General features: G+C 40.6%; 1 protein-coding gene across 1 annotated transcript in view; it reads right to left on the reverse strand.

The window, feature by feature from the left end:
- Nucleotides 1-525: 525 nt before the first annotated feature.
- Nucleotides 526-15,958, reverse strand: part of PDP1 (pyruvate dehydrogenase phosphatase catalytic subunit 1) — a 669,997-nt gene continuing 654,564 nt past the window's right edge. The window contains exons 2-4 of the transcript XR_014710380.1: nt 2,341-2,454; nt 757-829; nt 526-681 (exon numbers count right to left, since the gene is read on the reverse strand). The gene's annotated coding sequence lies outside the window, so the exon portion shown is untranslated. The remainder of the gene's footprint in view (nt 682-756; nt 830-2,340; nt 2,455-15,958) is intronic.

The following is a 15,958-nucleotide window of genomic DNA, read 5'->3' on the forward strand; positions in this document are numbered from 1 at the left end:
TCTTTGGGCTTGGTTCCTCTCTCAGACTACATCTCCCATGATGCTTCATGGCCAGGGACTCCAATGACGCACTACAGGGGTTCAGCAAAAGGGGAGACCATGCTGCATCATGGGTAGGGTTACCATATTTCAAGTTCCCAAATAGAGGAATCTGGGGGGGAATCTGTAGGGGGGTACAGTGAGGGGGGTGTTGGAGGGGGTATTTATTTTGGGAGGTGCTGGAGGGGTGTGGGTGTACTGTGAGGGGCTATTTGGTGGAGGAGCTGGAGGTGTGTGTGTGTACTGGGATGGTATTTGGGGGTTTTGGGAGGGGATGTATGGTCACCCTAATATTGGGAGATTGTAGTCTAGCCAGGAAGTCTGGGCCATGGAAGAGAATGGGAGCCTGAGGAACCCAGACTGGAACACTCATAAGCCATCACAGCAGAGGCATTCCAAAATCAAAATTTTTATTTTCTATGTTTGATCAAAAATATATTTTTTGATTTTTCACTGAAAAATCCAAATTTTCAGCAGAAAGGCCTCTTTCCCCATTTTCTGACCTCTTGTAATGCTTAATATCCTGCATTTTGCTCTAGATACGCCCTCTGGATGGATTTCAAGCATAGTCCTACGCAGAGTGCACTGCGGTAATCCAGCCGCAAGATGACAAAACCTGGATAACCCTGTCAAGGTCTGCGTCTGAAAGAAAAGGATGCAAACTTATTTGTCAAGTAATACGAATGCCAAAAAATTGCTCTTGGAAACGGCTGCTACCTGGATATTCAGGAGCTCTTGGAGATCTAACAAGACAACTAGGGCTGACACACTCTGTCATTTCTTCCATTTGCTGAAACAGAATATAGATCATAGGCATTAGCGATATAGAAATTAGGGGTAGAAAAAAATAATTAGCCAAATCTGAACCTTTTTGAAAATGCTGAACCTTGAAATAGCACCAGGAGTGTGGTGCAGGGAATGAGAATCGGGCGACTTGGGTTATGGCCTCAGTTCTGCTATTGACTCCCTGTGTGACCTGGAGCAAGTCACTTCACCTCTCTTTAACTCAGTTTCATCTGTAGAATGGGGCAATACTGACTACCTGACTTTGTAAAGTGCTTGGAGAGCTATAGATAAGGTTGTAAGTATCGTTACTAGGTTATTTATTGTTTCTCTCATGTTTCAGATGGGAGGGGGAGAAAGGCCAAAGGCATGAGCTCATGAAAGGAATTTAAATGGGCTTTTGTGTTTATAATTTGAAGCCTTTAAGGATTTAAAGGGATTTTTAACATTATTGTTAATATTGTTAAAATCAAATAAAGCAAAGAAGGAAAAAATGTGTTTTTCTGATATTTTCCATTATTTTCAAATAGAGCAGCAACCTTATTTTCCTTTAAATGAAAGCATTTGCTTAAAAAAATGACTGAGTTTAGATATAGATGTTGCATATATCCAAATATCATATAATCCTCCTATACATGACTTACGCATTTAAACTTATCTCGTAACACCCAATGACATAAGGCATAAGCTTTTGAAACAGACATAGAATAAACTTCTAAGGACAATGTCAAGTAATTTTCTGTAGGTTTAGTGTTTGATCTACCTTAAAATTATTGCCATCTGAAATCCTATGGATTTTAAATAACATCCTTCTTCTTTAAGGAAATCCATGCTTTACTGAAAAATCTATCCCTCTGCCAGAGTGTTTATAAAATGCTCCTAATTGTTCTCTATAAAAGATAACACTGGGCGAAATGCCACTTATTTTATCTTTGTCCTCCCTCTTCCTCCACATATTATATACGAACACATCTGACATTTTTAGATGCAAATGTCGAAGCCCTCTTTCAGTCAGTAAACAGCTCATTTTCTACTGAGAAGGAGGACATTTTTGATTGAAAAGTGGCTTCAGTATTTGAAGTTCAGAATTTCATGTGATAAGCAAAATGGCCATTTTATTAAGTTTTGGGGATAAGTTAAATTTGAAAGACATGAACTCACCAGAAATGCTAAAAATACCCATGAAAAACATTGTGGAAAAATACTGACCCATCACACACAGCTCTGATATAATAACTTGCTTGCACGCATTTGTGTGTGAGCTTATAAACACTGCCTTCTAAAGCATGGAAATTCAAACATTCACAAGTGAGTTAATTATGTTGCTTTCTAACGCCACCAGTGTATAGCCTTCTGAGAAGGCAACTCCTAAGGAAGGGGAGTGTGAGGGAGAAGAGGAGGGGTTTGCTGAGAAAGAACAGAAGGCAGGAAGGGGAAAGGAAAAGAGGAAAAGTGGTATAGAGGGAATGGAGAAGAAACTGAAAAGGGAATGTATAAAAGGAGAGGAAAATGAACTACCTTCAGTGTCACAGTGTCATCAAACCATGACATTTTCACAGAAAAACTAGCTGGCTTTCATAAGGTTCTCTTCTCCAGAGTCTGCATTTGTGGATTCCTTAAAACCACTGTGAGCTAAAACAATAGAAAAGATGATAAAACAATGTAATAACAACACTCAAACACTTGCCAGAGGAAGTTTTCCTATTTGTCTTGGGATTCTTAACACATAATTGAAACAAGATTCAGCACGAGTTTTGCTTTTTCCACCAAGTTTTACTGCCAGAAGACTTACATAACTGTGTCTCAGCCATTTTACTTAATTCCTGCATTGTCATTGACCTCCAGAATGGAAATTCTGAATCTTGAACAGTTAGCAAATATTCCTACCTCTTCAACCTGGCTGGCAGATAAAAAGGAAAAATATATATTTTTTCCTTAGGAAAAGATATACTGAAGTAACTGTTACAACTCCACATCAGTTTAATGTATATGTTAAAAACACCAGAAATAAGAGAGCATTCTGACTGGCTAGTGAAGTGTTCAAAAAGTAAACGTACTGCTGCTCAGCTCATTCATGGTCCACACTGTATCCTTAAAAAGAAAAGGAGGACTTGTGGCACCTTAGAGACTAACAAATTTATCTGAGCATAAGCTTTCGTGAGCTACAGCTCACTTCATCGGATCCTTAGTGCATAAAAAACTCTCCCACACCTGAAAGGGATATTTTGCTAAAAGTCAAACCAGGGATATTTGTGGCCTTGTTAATAGTATCGCTTAGAATTTGAGCTTGTCAGACCCAACAGCATATGTTTCAAACACTGGCTGTTTAAAATCTAAAGTTACTGTAAGTCATATGATCCCTGAAACACCAAGCAAACCTTTTGCTTAAAATGTTATCAGCATGATCTGCTAGGTGTAGGACAGAAAGCAGTAATGTAGCCATAAACTATGGGCAATGTAAATAGAGAGATAAAGGGAAAATAGACTGGAAAAATAAAATCCCATTTCTAAAATATCGCTAAAAGATAAGAGGCTTGCAAAATGCACTGTTATGTTTAACATGTTTTCCCTTTTTAAAGAGCTTATTCATTTTGAACTGTACAGAGCATGCAGTATACTATCCAACATTTTACTATACATCATTTTTAATTTACATAAAATATTGTGTGGGAGGAGAGATTAAATAATTCTATTTAATCTTTACTTAAAAACCTTAACATTTCTTTTTTGCCAGGGCTGGCCCTAGAGCAAATGGCGCCCCAGGCAAGGAGTGTCTTCAGTGCCTCCACCCCTCCATTTGTTAAACTTTTGAATACCTTATTTTTGTATTGCATTTGTACCCCATTTCATGACTTTGATGCACGGTTTGCACGCATGATTTATCCCTGTCATATAAGATGATAAATGTGCACATTAGGATCTGTAAATCTGTATTTATTCATGCCATGTATAAGCAAATAAAAAATTGTTTCCTCTAAGATTCTAGACACTTTTTAATTTTAAGAATAACTGAAATGGACTAACATCAAGAAATTGAACTGTGCGCCAACATTGGATGGACCCATATTAAATAGTGTTACAGTAAGTGACAGCCTTAGAATGTGTTAACCCTAGTCCTTTAGTTAAAAAGGTTGCTTTTCTCACCTTTGCCCTCATGAACTGAAGCAAAATATCAGAGAGATCCAAAGTCTGGCCAATGGCATTTTCAAGTGATAAAATAGCGAGCAATGTCAATCTCTCATAGGCCATCGTTGATCAAAGATATGTTTTAATGAGCCTGAGCTTCAAAAAGCTGTGCTCTCCACTCATAACTGTGACCGGCAGAGTGAGCAGAATCCTCAAAACTCTCTACACATTAGGAAAAATGTCCTTCAGCTCTGCGTCATGAATGAACTGGAGAACTTGGAGTGCAGAGTGCTTCCCATGTGGCAAAATGTGACAGATATTGTCCAATTTGACACAGAGGTTTTTATCATTGACATCTGAACATTCCCCATGTGTCAGCAAAGATCCGTACAATTATTCAAGAATGTTTTCCTATCTGCTGGCAGCTTACCAAGGTCAGACAAAAACCCCAGATCTTTTTGTGGTGCTTCCTTTGTCCAAACCTTTTTTGATGGACACTTGAACAATATCAATGAGTTAGCAAATAAACTCCCTCTTGAATTTTTCTTCCGAGTTTTCCGTCACCTCATCTCTGGCCTCGTAACCAAACTGCCTCTTCTTGAGATGAATATGAATTTCCTTGAAAAGAGGCTCAATTCCCAAGTTTTCTGCCATTTCTTTGGCAGCAGTGATGGCATCTTCAAATCTGTTGTCTCTGTAGGCCACAATGAAATCAAGGCAGCTTCTCAGCAAAGTAGTAGTGGTCGCAATGTCCATCGATTGAGGTTATAATACCTTGCTTACAAGATTTGGTTGGAACAGGATATTGTGCCAAACCACAACTGAGACCAGAAATTTGAAGTCAGTGATCTGGTTTGCGAGGCTTTGTGCCACATGTCAGATTCCAGCCTCAGCTTTATTCAACTACACCAGTTCCATCAGAGCGTCGGAAACTTCAGTCACTTATGCTATCAATGCGGTTCTCCCAGCGAGTGTCACTAAATGGCTTCATGGGCAGATTTGTAATATTGTCCATGAGGATCTTCCACCTGATAGCTGATACTGAAAACAGGATGTATATCCTTTGCAGTACTCTGAAGAGAGATACTGAATCTAAAGAAGATGATGCTACATCTGACACAACCAGGTTGAGGGAATGGCAGCCACAAAGCACGAAGAAAGCTCAAGGATCCCTGCCTGAACACCACTGTTTCTTCCCTTCATGTTCATGCCATTGTCAGAGTTGTGGTCACGGGTAGTCCTGAAGCTTTATTTTATTCTCATTAAAAATGTTCATAAACAATTCTGTTGGGCCTTTTCCAGTAGAGTCAGCCACAGACCAGAAACAGGTAAAGTGTTCCTTTACTTGGATACAGCCATCCTCATCATAAACAAATCTTACTGTAAATGACTTCTTTTCACTGTGACTAATGTCAGGAGTGCAGTCCCTTATCACAGCACAGTACTTAGCTTTGCCGAGCCTTCCTTGCCATAAGGTCAATCAAAATAAGGCTCACAATATCGCAGTTGGGCTTTCACTTTACTTCACTTTGTTCTTATATCTCACTAACTGTATTGTGACGCCCTACCCCTTATATATCTGCAAGGGCATGACTGATAACATTCTAGGAGGTTTGAGGAAAATGTAGTTCTCTGAAAGTCTGGAAGGTTCCACAAGATTCTACAAAGGTCCAGAACATTCTAGGAGGTTAGTGAAAAATGAATCCATATACAGAATACCTGAAACATTTTAATTCAAACATTCTATTTTCTCTTTTGTTGCTAACAACAAAAACAGCACCCTGAGAACTTCTGTTAGCAGTAATGCTGAATTCACACTCATTGGCCACCTTTAAAACTGTCTCTGCACCCCCACCCCAACCTGTATCCCATATCTCCATTTAAAAATTAGGAAGCCTCATTAGGTTTACATGGCTGGAATTGTGGATTTGAGAGATTTTTCTCTGTGACACAAATAGTTTCAGAGAGTAAGAAAGATGATAGAGAAGAAGGGTTCAAAAACTAGGGGACATGATGTAAAAATGAGGAAACTAGGAATAAATGGAAAGCTAAAAGAGAACTATTTTGCACAAAACTGACCATCTGGAATAAGTTACTGGGAAGGCAATACAGGATCACATAGATTGTTTCTGGAGAAGGAAACGATTAAGGAGCATGAAAAAAACCAACATGGTGGGATTAAGATTGACCATAAATGCTGGGCCAGATGGCTTTTTTCTGTTCTTATAATTGTGTATGTTCTCATCTTTCCCTATCCCCACCAACCATTTTAACAAAGAAGAAATAAATGGAACCAGATGTTAAAGGAGAAACAGAGAGACCTGGGTAAAATGGCATGCACTGGAGAGAAATTTACATATAGTGTATGGCTCACTCAGCGCTATAAACTGGAAATCTGAACAGGGCTGGCTGTCTTACGCAATAGTCCATCTGTTGCTGTTATGTGCTCCTCATGCACAGAACCCCATGCAGGAAGAAAGCAGAGCACTCATTTGGGTGTTTTGATTTGACAGGTTTCTGGCTGCATGCCATGTGTTTGTTTTACACCAATTGTTTAGGTTGTTCCTAGAACTTCAAGCATATTCAACATGGTTTTTCTTTTACAAGCTGTAAATACTCCTGGCACTCCATTTTTTATTTAATAATGGGCACTGTGCAGCTGTTCTTTCCTTTTCAATGTATATCGACCTCTGCACTACAAATGTGCGTTGACTGATCTCATAGGTAGTTTTCTACTGATTGCCCGGGATTCTGTATGTGTTTGCAGAACGTGAGGGCAAAAAAAAATCAACATTCCAAAATGGAGAGAGATGTTGCAAAAGATTTAAATTTTAAAACATCCATTTCACTCCTATTTGCCTAACTGCCAGATAATCCCTGCCTCCCACTGCGCACACAGCCAGAGTAGATGGGCTATTCACAGTGGATCTCAGAGGAGTTGAGGGAAGGAATCCTCCCAGTCAGCCCAGCAACTAAGTGCAGAGCAACTGTGCACTTGCTCTGCTGCTATTTCTACAGCCTGTGGGGCTGCAGTGTCACCTGAGGCCTTGCACAGTCACTACTGAGGTGTAGAGATCAGTGTATCCACATAATGGACCACCCCACTGTGCCCCCAAGCTCTCAGTCTATAAAATACTAAACCAGCCTTTACATCAGCATGGAAAAAGCCAATTGCTACTTTGGCTTTAGTTTATATTTCAAATGTTATAATAAAATGATCTCATTGTGTAGAAAAATATAATCTGTCATTACAATGAAAACAACAGATCCTCTAAATTAGGCTATTCACCCAAGCTGCCTTACTAAGACTTGCATATTATCTTTCTTTTTAGAGTTACTTAGCTGACAAAGAATAACTCCCTCCTCTTGTTTTACCCAGATTACTTTCCCAGCTGTAAACACTGAGCATTCACAAATCAAACCCATACTTCAGAAGTATAAGCAATGGTAACACATCTAAATTCACCTTGTGACAGGTCAATGTAAACACACTTTGAATTCATTTGTTGATGCCAAGTAGCTCTTGGAGGGTGAGGACTTCTTTCTGAAGAGTCCTTTTCGCCTACCTTATGGAGCTTTGATCGGGGAAAATCTTGCCAACATACTAGAGTAGTTTCTATTTTCTGTAATACCAGTTAATTACTCAGCAATTTGCTTCCTTGAGAAATATTTGACTACTCAAAACATGTACAAGGACAACATTCCAGCACCTTTGTAGTAGACACAGGGCCAAGATCTTCCATTCTTCTTGTTCCTTCCTAATTCTTGCACCTTAGGCCAGCTGTAAATTATGTGGCTTGTAATAGCCTTCTCTGAGCCATCACACTGGAACAAAATAGACAGAGACACTGCTCCAGCCATGCCCTAACCTGCCCTTTTTCTCCCCTAGCTCACCCCTTACCTGGGGACAAAATGGACTGCATAGAGCATGACATCAGTTCTGGACAGACTGGAGAACACCCTGATGATAGAGTGACCAGAACAACACTAAGTAACACTAAGGGGCTGCTGCCCACAGCATAATGGAAAACTGAAACCAGCAGGTAATGGGGCATTCTGCCCTCGTTAGGAGCATTCAGCTGGCCTGTTTTTGAAGTTACTAAACAAAATTAAAATATATCTGATGCATTTGTGGTCTGATATTTGTAGAAAAATTAAACAAGGGTGTTCAACAAATACAACTTCAAGCAGCCCAGTGCTACTTCGGACAAGACAACCCAAAGAATAAAGGGAAAATACCCCGAATATTTTATTTAAAGAATATATAATATATAGGGCCAAATTGTGCTCTCAGACACACTGATGTAAATCTGGAGTAACTCTGTTGAAGTCAATGTAGGATATACATGTGTAACTAACAGCTAAATTCAGTCCTTACATAAAGTATAAACCTTCCATTTGCTCCAATTATAGAAACAGATCTTTCCGAAAGAGAAATATTAATTGCTCTCATGCTTGAAAGTAAGGGCCCAATTCTGCTGATGAGGAGCTCCCTCAACCCCTACTGACTTCAGAGGGAGGCAAGGGTACCTACCACCTTCCAGCCTCTCCCGGGATTGGACCCTGTGACATTAAGAGGTGCAAAAAGATCCATCTGTGACAAACTAGAACTCATGCAAATTCTAAAGGCATCGTATTCCACATCATACAGTTACAAACCTCTCTCACTTTAAAAAATCAGTTACAAAACATGCCAGAGAAATTATAAATATGCAAGCAAAACTTCTTCAGTCAGGAGATAAATATGCTGGTGAGAAAACCTGGATTTGTGCTGGAAATGGCCCAACTTGATTATCATACACATTGTAAGGAGAGTGATCACTTTAGATAAGCTATTACCAGCAGGAGAGTGGGGTGGGGGGGAGGTATTTTTTCATGCTTTGTGTGTATAAAAAGATCTTCTACACTTTCCACAGTATGCATCCGATGAAGTGAGCTGTAGCTCACGAAAGCTTATGCTCAAATAAATTGGTTAGTCTCTAAGGTGCCACAAGTACTCCTTTTCTTTCTGCTGTAAATGTCACAACATACCCTAGTGAGTCAGAAGATCTGTGGGCATTATTAGGGTGCTAAGGGGTAGCTGGGATCTATAAAATACCTTCACACAGGGTCTGATCCAAAGTCCTTTGAAATCAGTGTGAGTCTTCTGGATCACAATCTGCCCCTCCAAAATTCCCTTGTGACCAAAATATTTATCATATTTAAAGGTTCCATGCTGGATATTTGGCAACCTTATGACACAGAAGAGGAATTCCTCTCAAACATATTTCAAGAGGTTGATATCAAGTATCAGAGGGGTAGCCATGTTAGTCTGTATCCACAAAAACAACAAGGAGTCCGGTGGCACCTTAAAGACTAACAGGTTTATTTGGGCATAAGCTTTTGTGGGTAAAAAGGCCACTTCTTCAGACGCATGGAGTGAAAATTACAAAAACAGGCATAAATATATATTGGCACATGAAGAGAAGGAAGTTACCTTACAAGTGGAGAACCAATGTTGAAGGCCAGTTAGGTCAGGGAGGATGTGGTCCACTCCCAATAATTGATGAGGAGGTATCAATACCAAGAGAGGGAAAATTGCTTTTGTAGTGAGCCAGAAACTGCTGAGCTACAATTCATTTGCAAACTTAACACTATCAATTTGGGCTTGAATAAGGACTGAGAGTGGTTGTCTCACTACAAAAGCAATTTTCCCTCTCTTGCTATTGACACTTCCTCATCATTTATGACTACCCCTAAGAGCATGGTCACGTCTGAGCAAGTCCCACTATTTTAAACCAACTGGAGAGCATTTATTTAGCCAGTCACAGGCCCTTTAGAAGTGCAGATGGGTGGAAGTTCTGGCTTTTAAAACCACTGCTATGTTGGACAGTAAGTGACGATGTTCTCCCTGCAAAGATAGACACAGAACTCCCCTGGGTGAGTACATGCAGGTGTGGCAGCTGCTGTATCCTTTAATACAGTGCAGTGTGGGCACCCCTAGTACCAGCCCTCGACTCTGACTTCCCTCTGAGGAGGAGTGTGTATTTCTCTATTGTGCACCCTGATGCAGGGAGCCACAATACTCCTCTTGTACTAAAATCACTGGACACACAGAGTATGATTTTGTGGGAGAGATTATTTCTTGTGCTACAGAAATAGTGTTGCAAGTGACTGCACTACAATTATTAATTTACACACATACTAGTTAGGAGGTTTCCACCTGTAACTCCAGTGTTCCATTTTGAAAATACAGCATTTCCCTGAATGAGACCAATTTTTCTGTTTGCTTCACAAAGTAACATAGGCAGCTTTTATTTCTGAGGAGGATGTTTGTATAATGTTACTTATTTTTTTTCCATGAGTATACCAATGAAAGTTTCCATGGAAAAACAAATAAAGGGAGCTTGTTAAAATGTGTTCCTGAATTGGTCAAGTCATTCAGAGTGGACTGTTGTAAGTAAAGTTGGATGAGAAAACAAACATACTTGTAATGTGCTAGGAAAATAGCAGTGGGGTCTCTGAGCTCATGCTTTCTGTCAACATGGTCCATATGATATGGAAGAAATGAAGTTTGCTGAAGTTGAAGCTATGATGATAACCAAAATGAATGGTGTTCCTTGAATTTGATTGCTTTAGTAAATTATGATACAAGGGCTCAGTCCTACAAATTCTTACTCATACAAGTAGTCCCCTCAATGAGACTATCTATCTATTGCTTTTATACTGCTGTCCATCATTGCAGTATCTGAGTGGCTTCCATGTAAAGTAAATAGCAATAATGAAGTCTCCATCAAAATTCATTGAGTGTCTGGAACACATCCCTTTTTGAGGCGGTCAAAACTTTGTGTGGGTAGGGTGGTTTCTGAGGGGACGTGTTGGTACAGGCTTGGGAATGGAAAGAGTATGCTAGCCCTATTATAAATGGAGGTTTGCAGGATTGGGTCCCAAATCTGTGTTTGCTCCCACTGATATAATACAATCTTTTTGTTTTATAAGTTATATCCTTTAAGTATTTTGATAATTGGAAATGAACAGAGCATTTTTTCATTTTATTCTTTTCATTCAATTTGGTGAGATTCAGGAAAGAATAGCTGGCAACCATAAGCAGGTTGACCATAAACAGCAAGAGACAAATGATAGGAAAGGCTGGATGGTGATATTAGGCCAGTTCACACCTGATGCAAGCCCACTGATTTTGATTAGCTTAGCAGTGAGACACTTGGGCTTGTCATACTCTGAGCTTGTGTGATACTGTTTCATAGGTTGCCAGCAGGCTAATTCAGCCACATGCTAACAGAAATCAAAGGAATGTTAAAAGGTCATGGTGTATTGAAACCAATTCACGTGTAAGATGTAACTGTATTGTTAAGGTTGGCTAGATCCTGTTGTTTATTTGCTATTATGCCTTTTCTAAGAAACGCATAGCAACATGGACATTTAAAAAAGCCAGCCAACCAACCAACCAACCAACAAACCAACCCTACCAATACAAAACATTCCATTGCACACACAACTCTCCTCCTGAGGTGAGGATGAAGGAAAGAACAAACTGCATGAGACCAATGTTAGTTACATCACTTACTGCACTACTGGACAGCAGTATGAGAACTTATAGAGAATAAAATAAAATTATGAAAAAGGAATAGTTAGTGAGCTGCAATCTATTCCTTTGGTGGATCTGCTCATCTGTGCAGCTAATAAGATATCGTGCTGAAGAACTTGAGCAATAGCCCAGTAATATAACTGCAGGAATGGCCTTGAAGAGAACTATCTCTGAAAGACAGGATGGGAGAATTCTGTGTAGCATCTCATAGTAACCTGGAAGCCCTTTACAGTGCTGAGATGGAAAAGAGGAAAAAAGAGGAAACAATTTAAGCAATAGTTCAGTTTAGAAAAATAGCCATCACAGAATTGGAGGATGAGCTCACAACTAACATAGGGTCTTATTCAGCTCTGACTATGTTTTTGATATAACTGTTGTAAGTGGGAAGCAGTAAGAGGACAGTTTGGTGTCCAGGCCCATATAACATTATCTTATCTGCCTAGACCCTTAACAAAGGTGTGAACTAGTAGCAAATGTCATGGGAGCACTTGTCTACTAGAAGTGAACTAAGGCCCACTTTCACAGATGGTGCATTAGGCCACAAAGCAGCCAACAGATGGAAATAATATTTAGTTATTCCTTATTACTGACATGGGCTAAATTTGAATGACGATCTAGAAATGAAAGACTCTGCCTTCTATTACCAATGCAATGAATCCCACCTAGAGTATGGATATTCAGAGTCCTACTTTATTAGTGTGCCATCAAGAAAAAACTTCAGATTGGAATTACTAGTATCAGAAGAAAAAGATTCTGGGCTAGCCTACTCATTTCTCATTAGGGTTATCAAAGCAAACTGAAGCTTTTTGTCTCCTAATATAAAATAACTCTATCATCAAGAAATAGGGAACTGCATAACCTAAAAAGATTAAATAAAGTTCATGGGAGTATCAAAAGGTGTTGCTACTTTGTAATCTGCCTTTCTACTAACTAACCCCTTTCATTAGCAACCCAGATGACAAATGAGAACATGAGATCTGTGCTCAGAGATTCCACTTACTGCCTCACCTTCTAAATTCTTTTCAGCACCCAGACTTCTATTAATCATGATTATTATTTATTCGTATTACTAGAATACCTAGGACCGTTAGTCATGCACCAAGACCCCCTGTGCTAGGCACTGTACAAACAAAGAAAATTCGATCCCTGACCTGCTTTCAATCTAAGTGCCATGGGGCACAGTGCACTCCCCCAATTTGCCTCTCTATCTTGTTCCTTAAATAAGATGCTTAGATCTTTAAATTCTCTGCCTGGAAAACTTGTTTTGCATTTCCTTCTCTTTATTGTGCTCGGTTGGATCTGGAATGGCAACGAACTGACAAAAACACGATGTGTGAAATCCAGGACCCAATGAAGTCAATGGGAGAGTTTGCCATTGACTTCAGTTGGTACAGAATTTCACCCAACTCGATTTACAAGTAATCTCTGTGACGCTGCCTCAGGGCATCCAGGATGGTGAGTCAATTTGTTACTCCCCTGCCTCCAAATGAGGGAACCTTTCTTGTGGTACCTGGGTGTCAGCTCCTACACACCACCAGCATTTCTGACACTCAAGCACTCTCCTCAGAACTTTGCCAGCCCTGTTTTTGCCTTGGAGGTTAACACCTGGTGTATCCCAGTCCATGAACTTCTCACAAACGTCCCCTTATAATGTCCAGCCCATGTCACTGGACACTCACAGTAATTACTAGGTACGCTGTCCCCAAAGAGGCAATACACACACCAGCTTATTTGATTCAACTGAGTATCGGCTCCAATATAACAACACATCACTGTAAGCTATTTAAACTGAAAACAAATATAAGTTTATTGACAAAGGTAAAGATTTAAGTAAGCAAGGATAATAAGAACAACAGGTTACAAATAAACAAAGTATAACATGCTTTCTAGAGATAAAAACTTAACTCTAACAGGCTACAGTCCTTTGTCTATGGGCAGGTCTACACTTAAAATGCTGTACCACTTTAATGAAGATGCTCTAGGCCAACATGTACTTAATCCATCTCCCTGAGAGGTGGTAGCTATGTCAACTCGATAAGCTCTCCCACTGACATAGTGCTGTCTACATAGGGGATTAGGTCAGTATAACTATGTCGCTCAGGGGTGTGGATTTTTCACACCCCTGAGGGATGTAGTTATACCAATATAGATCTGTAGTGTAGACCAGACCTAAGACAGTTTCTTGCCTAAGTCTTTTCTGAAGAGCTTGCTGGTTTTCAAACCAGGATCCAAAGCATTACAAATCACCCCCCTCCACCAAAGGTGTTCTTCGGGGAAATGGCTTCTTGCTTTTCCTCATATTTCCCAAAACTCATTTTTTTGACCCCAGAGTCAGAATGACTTCCTGTGGTTTCCTCTGGTGTCTCCTTATCCCCCTGTTTACTCCAACTGCAGATTTGGCTTCCATTGTGATGCGTGACCTACATCAGAAACAGCGATAATTATCTTGCCTCCCATCTGAAAGAAACTTGCTTTTCCATTTGTTTGGAAAAACCTATTTGTCATCCCTGCCTTGGACACAGACTCTCAAGAATATTTTCAGTACATATATACATAACTCCTTATATAGTGTCAGTACATACATTTCTCAACTGTATTAATGGCCTGTGTGTAGCCGGCTTTCATACGATACTTTGCAAGACAATATTTAGGAATAAATACCATGGAAGTGGTGTGTTAGGTGTAGTGAGTTTGTCAAATCAGGTAGGAGTTACTGACACAGAGAGTGGGAAACCCTTTGGCAGTTGGCACTAATGGTACTGTGTATCACAACCTCCTTCAGTAAAATCAGCTGCTGAGCAAATGATGTCTATTTTCCTGCTCCCTCGCCTCTCCTCTGCAGGTAGGTCCCAGCTGCTGCCTCCAGCATGCTGATTATGTGCCACCTTCGGTCTGCCTTCCCCTGTTCCTGATCCCCAGAGTGCTGCAGATGGTTCAGGTCATTATAGCTCATAGTGTAGACATAGCCTAAGGGTGTGGTTCTCATCTTGCATACCCTTGTGCTAGCCGTGTAGCTGCAGTAGCACTGGACAGTGACCGCAGAGGCACACTTTAGCTGTGCTGAGTACGTAGCCACAGGGTGCAGGTGGGTTTGTACTCAGCATGGGTAAGCCATGCCCCTGCTGCCCCTGCCCGTGCTCTCAGAGCTACACTACGGTTTATACTCACGCTAGCTGTCATTGAGTGGAAATCGCACTCCTAGCTCATAGTATAGAGGTAGGTATGAATCACATAGCACCATTGACCAGATTCTGTGACTCTCCTGAGATGAACTGTGACCCAATCTCTGAACTCCAAATTATTTGGTTGGAGGAACCCAGCAATGAGCCAGCAGCGAAGGAAAGAAAACTGGTTTCACTGGAAAAACAGTTTGCAAATAACTGTTTTCAATAAATAGTTATTCAAACTGTCTGGCAGACACACACCAGCCTTTGAAAAGAAGGAGAGGAAAGGACCTTGCCTTGTGTGACTGGATAGCAGTATTCTCAGCTCAGCCAAGGACCACATACACCTTTTGTGCTGCAGCAGATCAACTTTATGATATCAGTGCCAACTACGAATTTCTGTGCTCGTCGGCTTGCGTCACGGCCTTGCCATAGGGAGTAAAGTTCCACATTATGTATTACATGATTGCAGACCGCAAAAGGGATCTTTCAAGGCAAACTGTTTGCCTTCATTCCCTGCTGAAGGTACCGAGCTAGCAGTAACACAGCTCCATCTGTTGGCTACTGTAAGCAATTGTCATCCACTAACTTCACTTAAAATATATATTTGAAACTCAGGCCTTTACTGCAGAGATTTTGGAGACTCCTCCTATCAGTGTTGGACAGTTTCTGACTCTGCTAATACTTATCATTTTAAAAAGCAGAGTAAGAAGTGGCTATTTGCATTGCGGCTCTCTGACAGCATCACTTGCTGCTATTAGTATTTACCATTTATATTGCAATAGCATCCAGAGGCTCCCATCGGGATCCAGGTTCTGTTCTCCTAGGCACTCTACAAACACAGACAAGAAAAGAGCTCCAGCCCCAGAGGAGCTTACATTCGAAAGCTCTGCTGACATTAGCAAAATTACCCATCTCTGAGAACAGATGTTGGCAGCTGGTGCTGCTCAAAAATGGTTTAACTGCAAGTAGAGTCAACCATGACCACTGAACACGGCAGGAGACTATCGGTTCAGCTGGTGTCATGTCCAGCCAGCATGCTGCCGGGTCCCTTTATGCCTGTGAACATTCACACCTAGCAAGCCCTGGTTAGGGGCTGCATTTTCAGCCTCCAAAAAGACAGGAAGGTGGGCATAGGAAAGCATCTCCCTTCCTTCAACTATGCGGGCTCCTAAAAGGAATGGGGGATTTTCATCCCAATTGTAGAAGCAGCTATGGAATGGGGAGCCTGTCGCTCCTCAATCTGGCAGGCAGTTGAGAG

Source organism: Lepidochelys olivacea (assembly GCF_965140295.1).
Source record: "Lepidochelys olivacea isolate rLepOli2 genome assembly, chromosome: 2".
In the NCBI taxonomy this organism is placed as follows: Eukaryota; Metazoa; Chordata; order Testudines; family Cheloniidae; genus Lepidochelys; species Lepidochelys olivacea.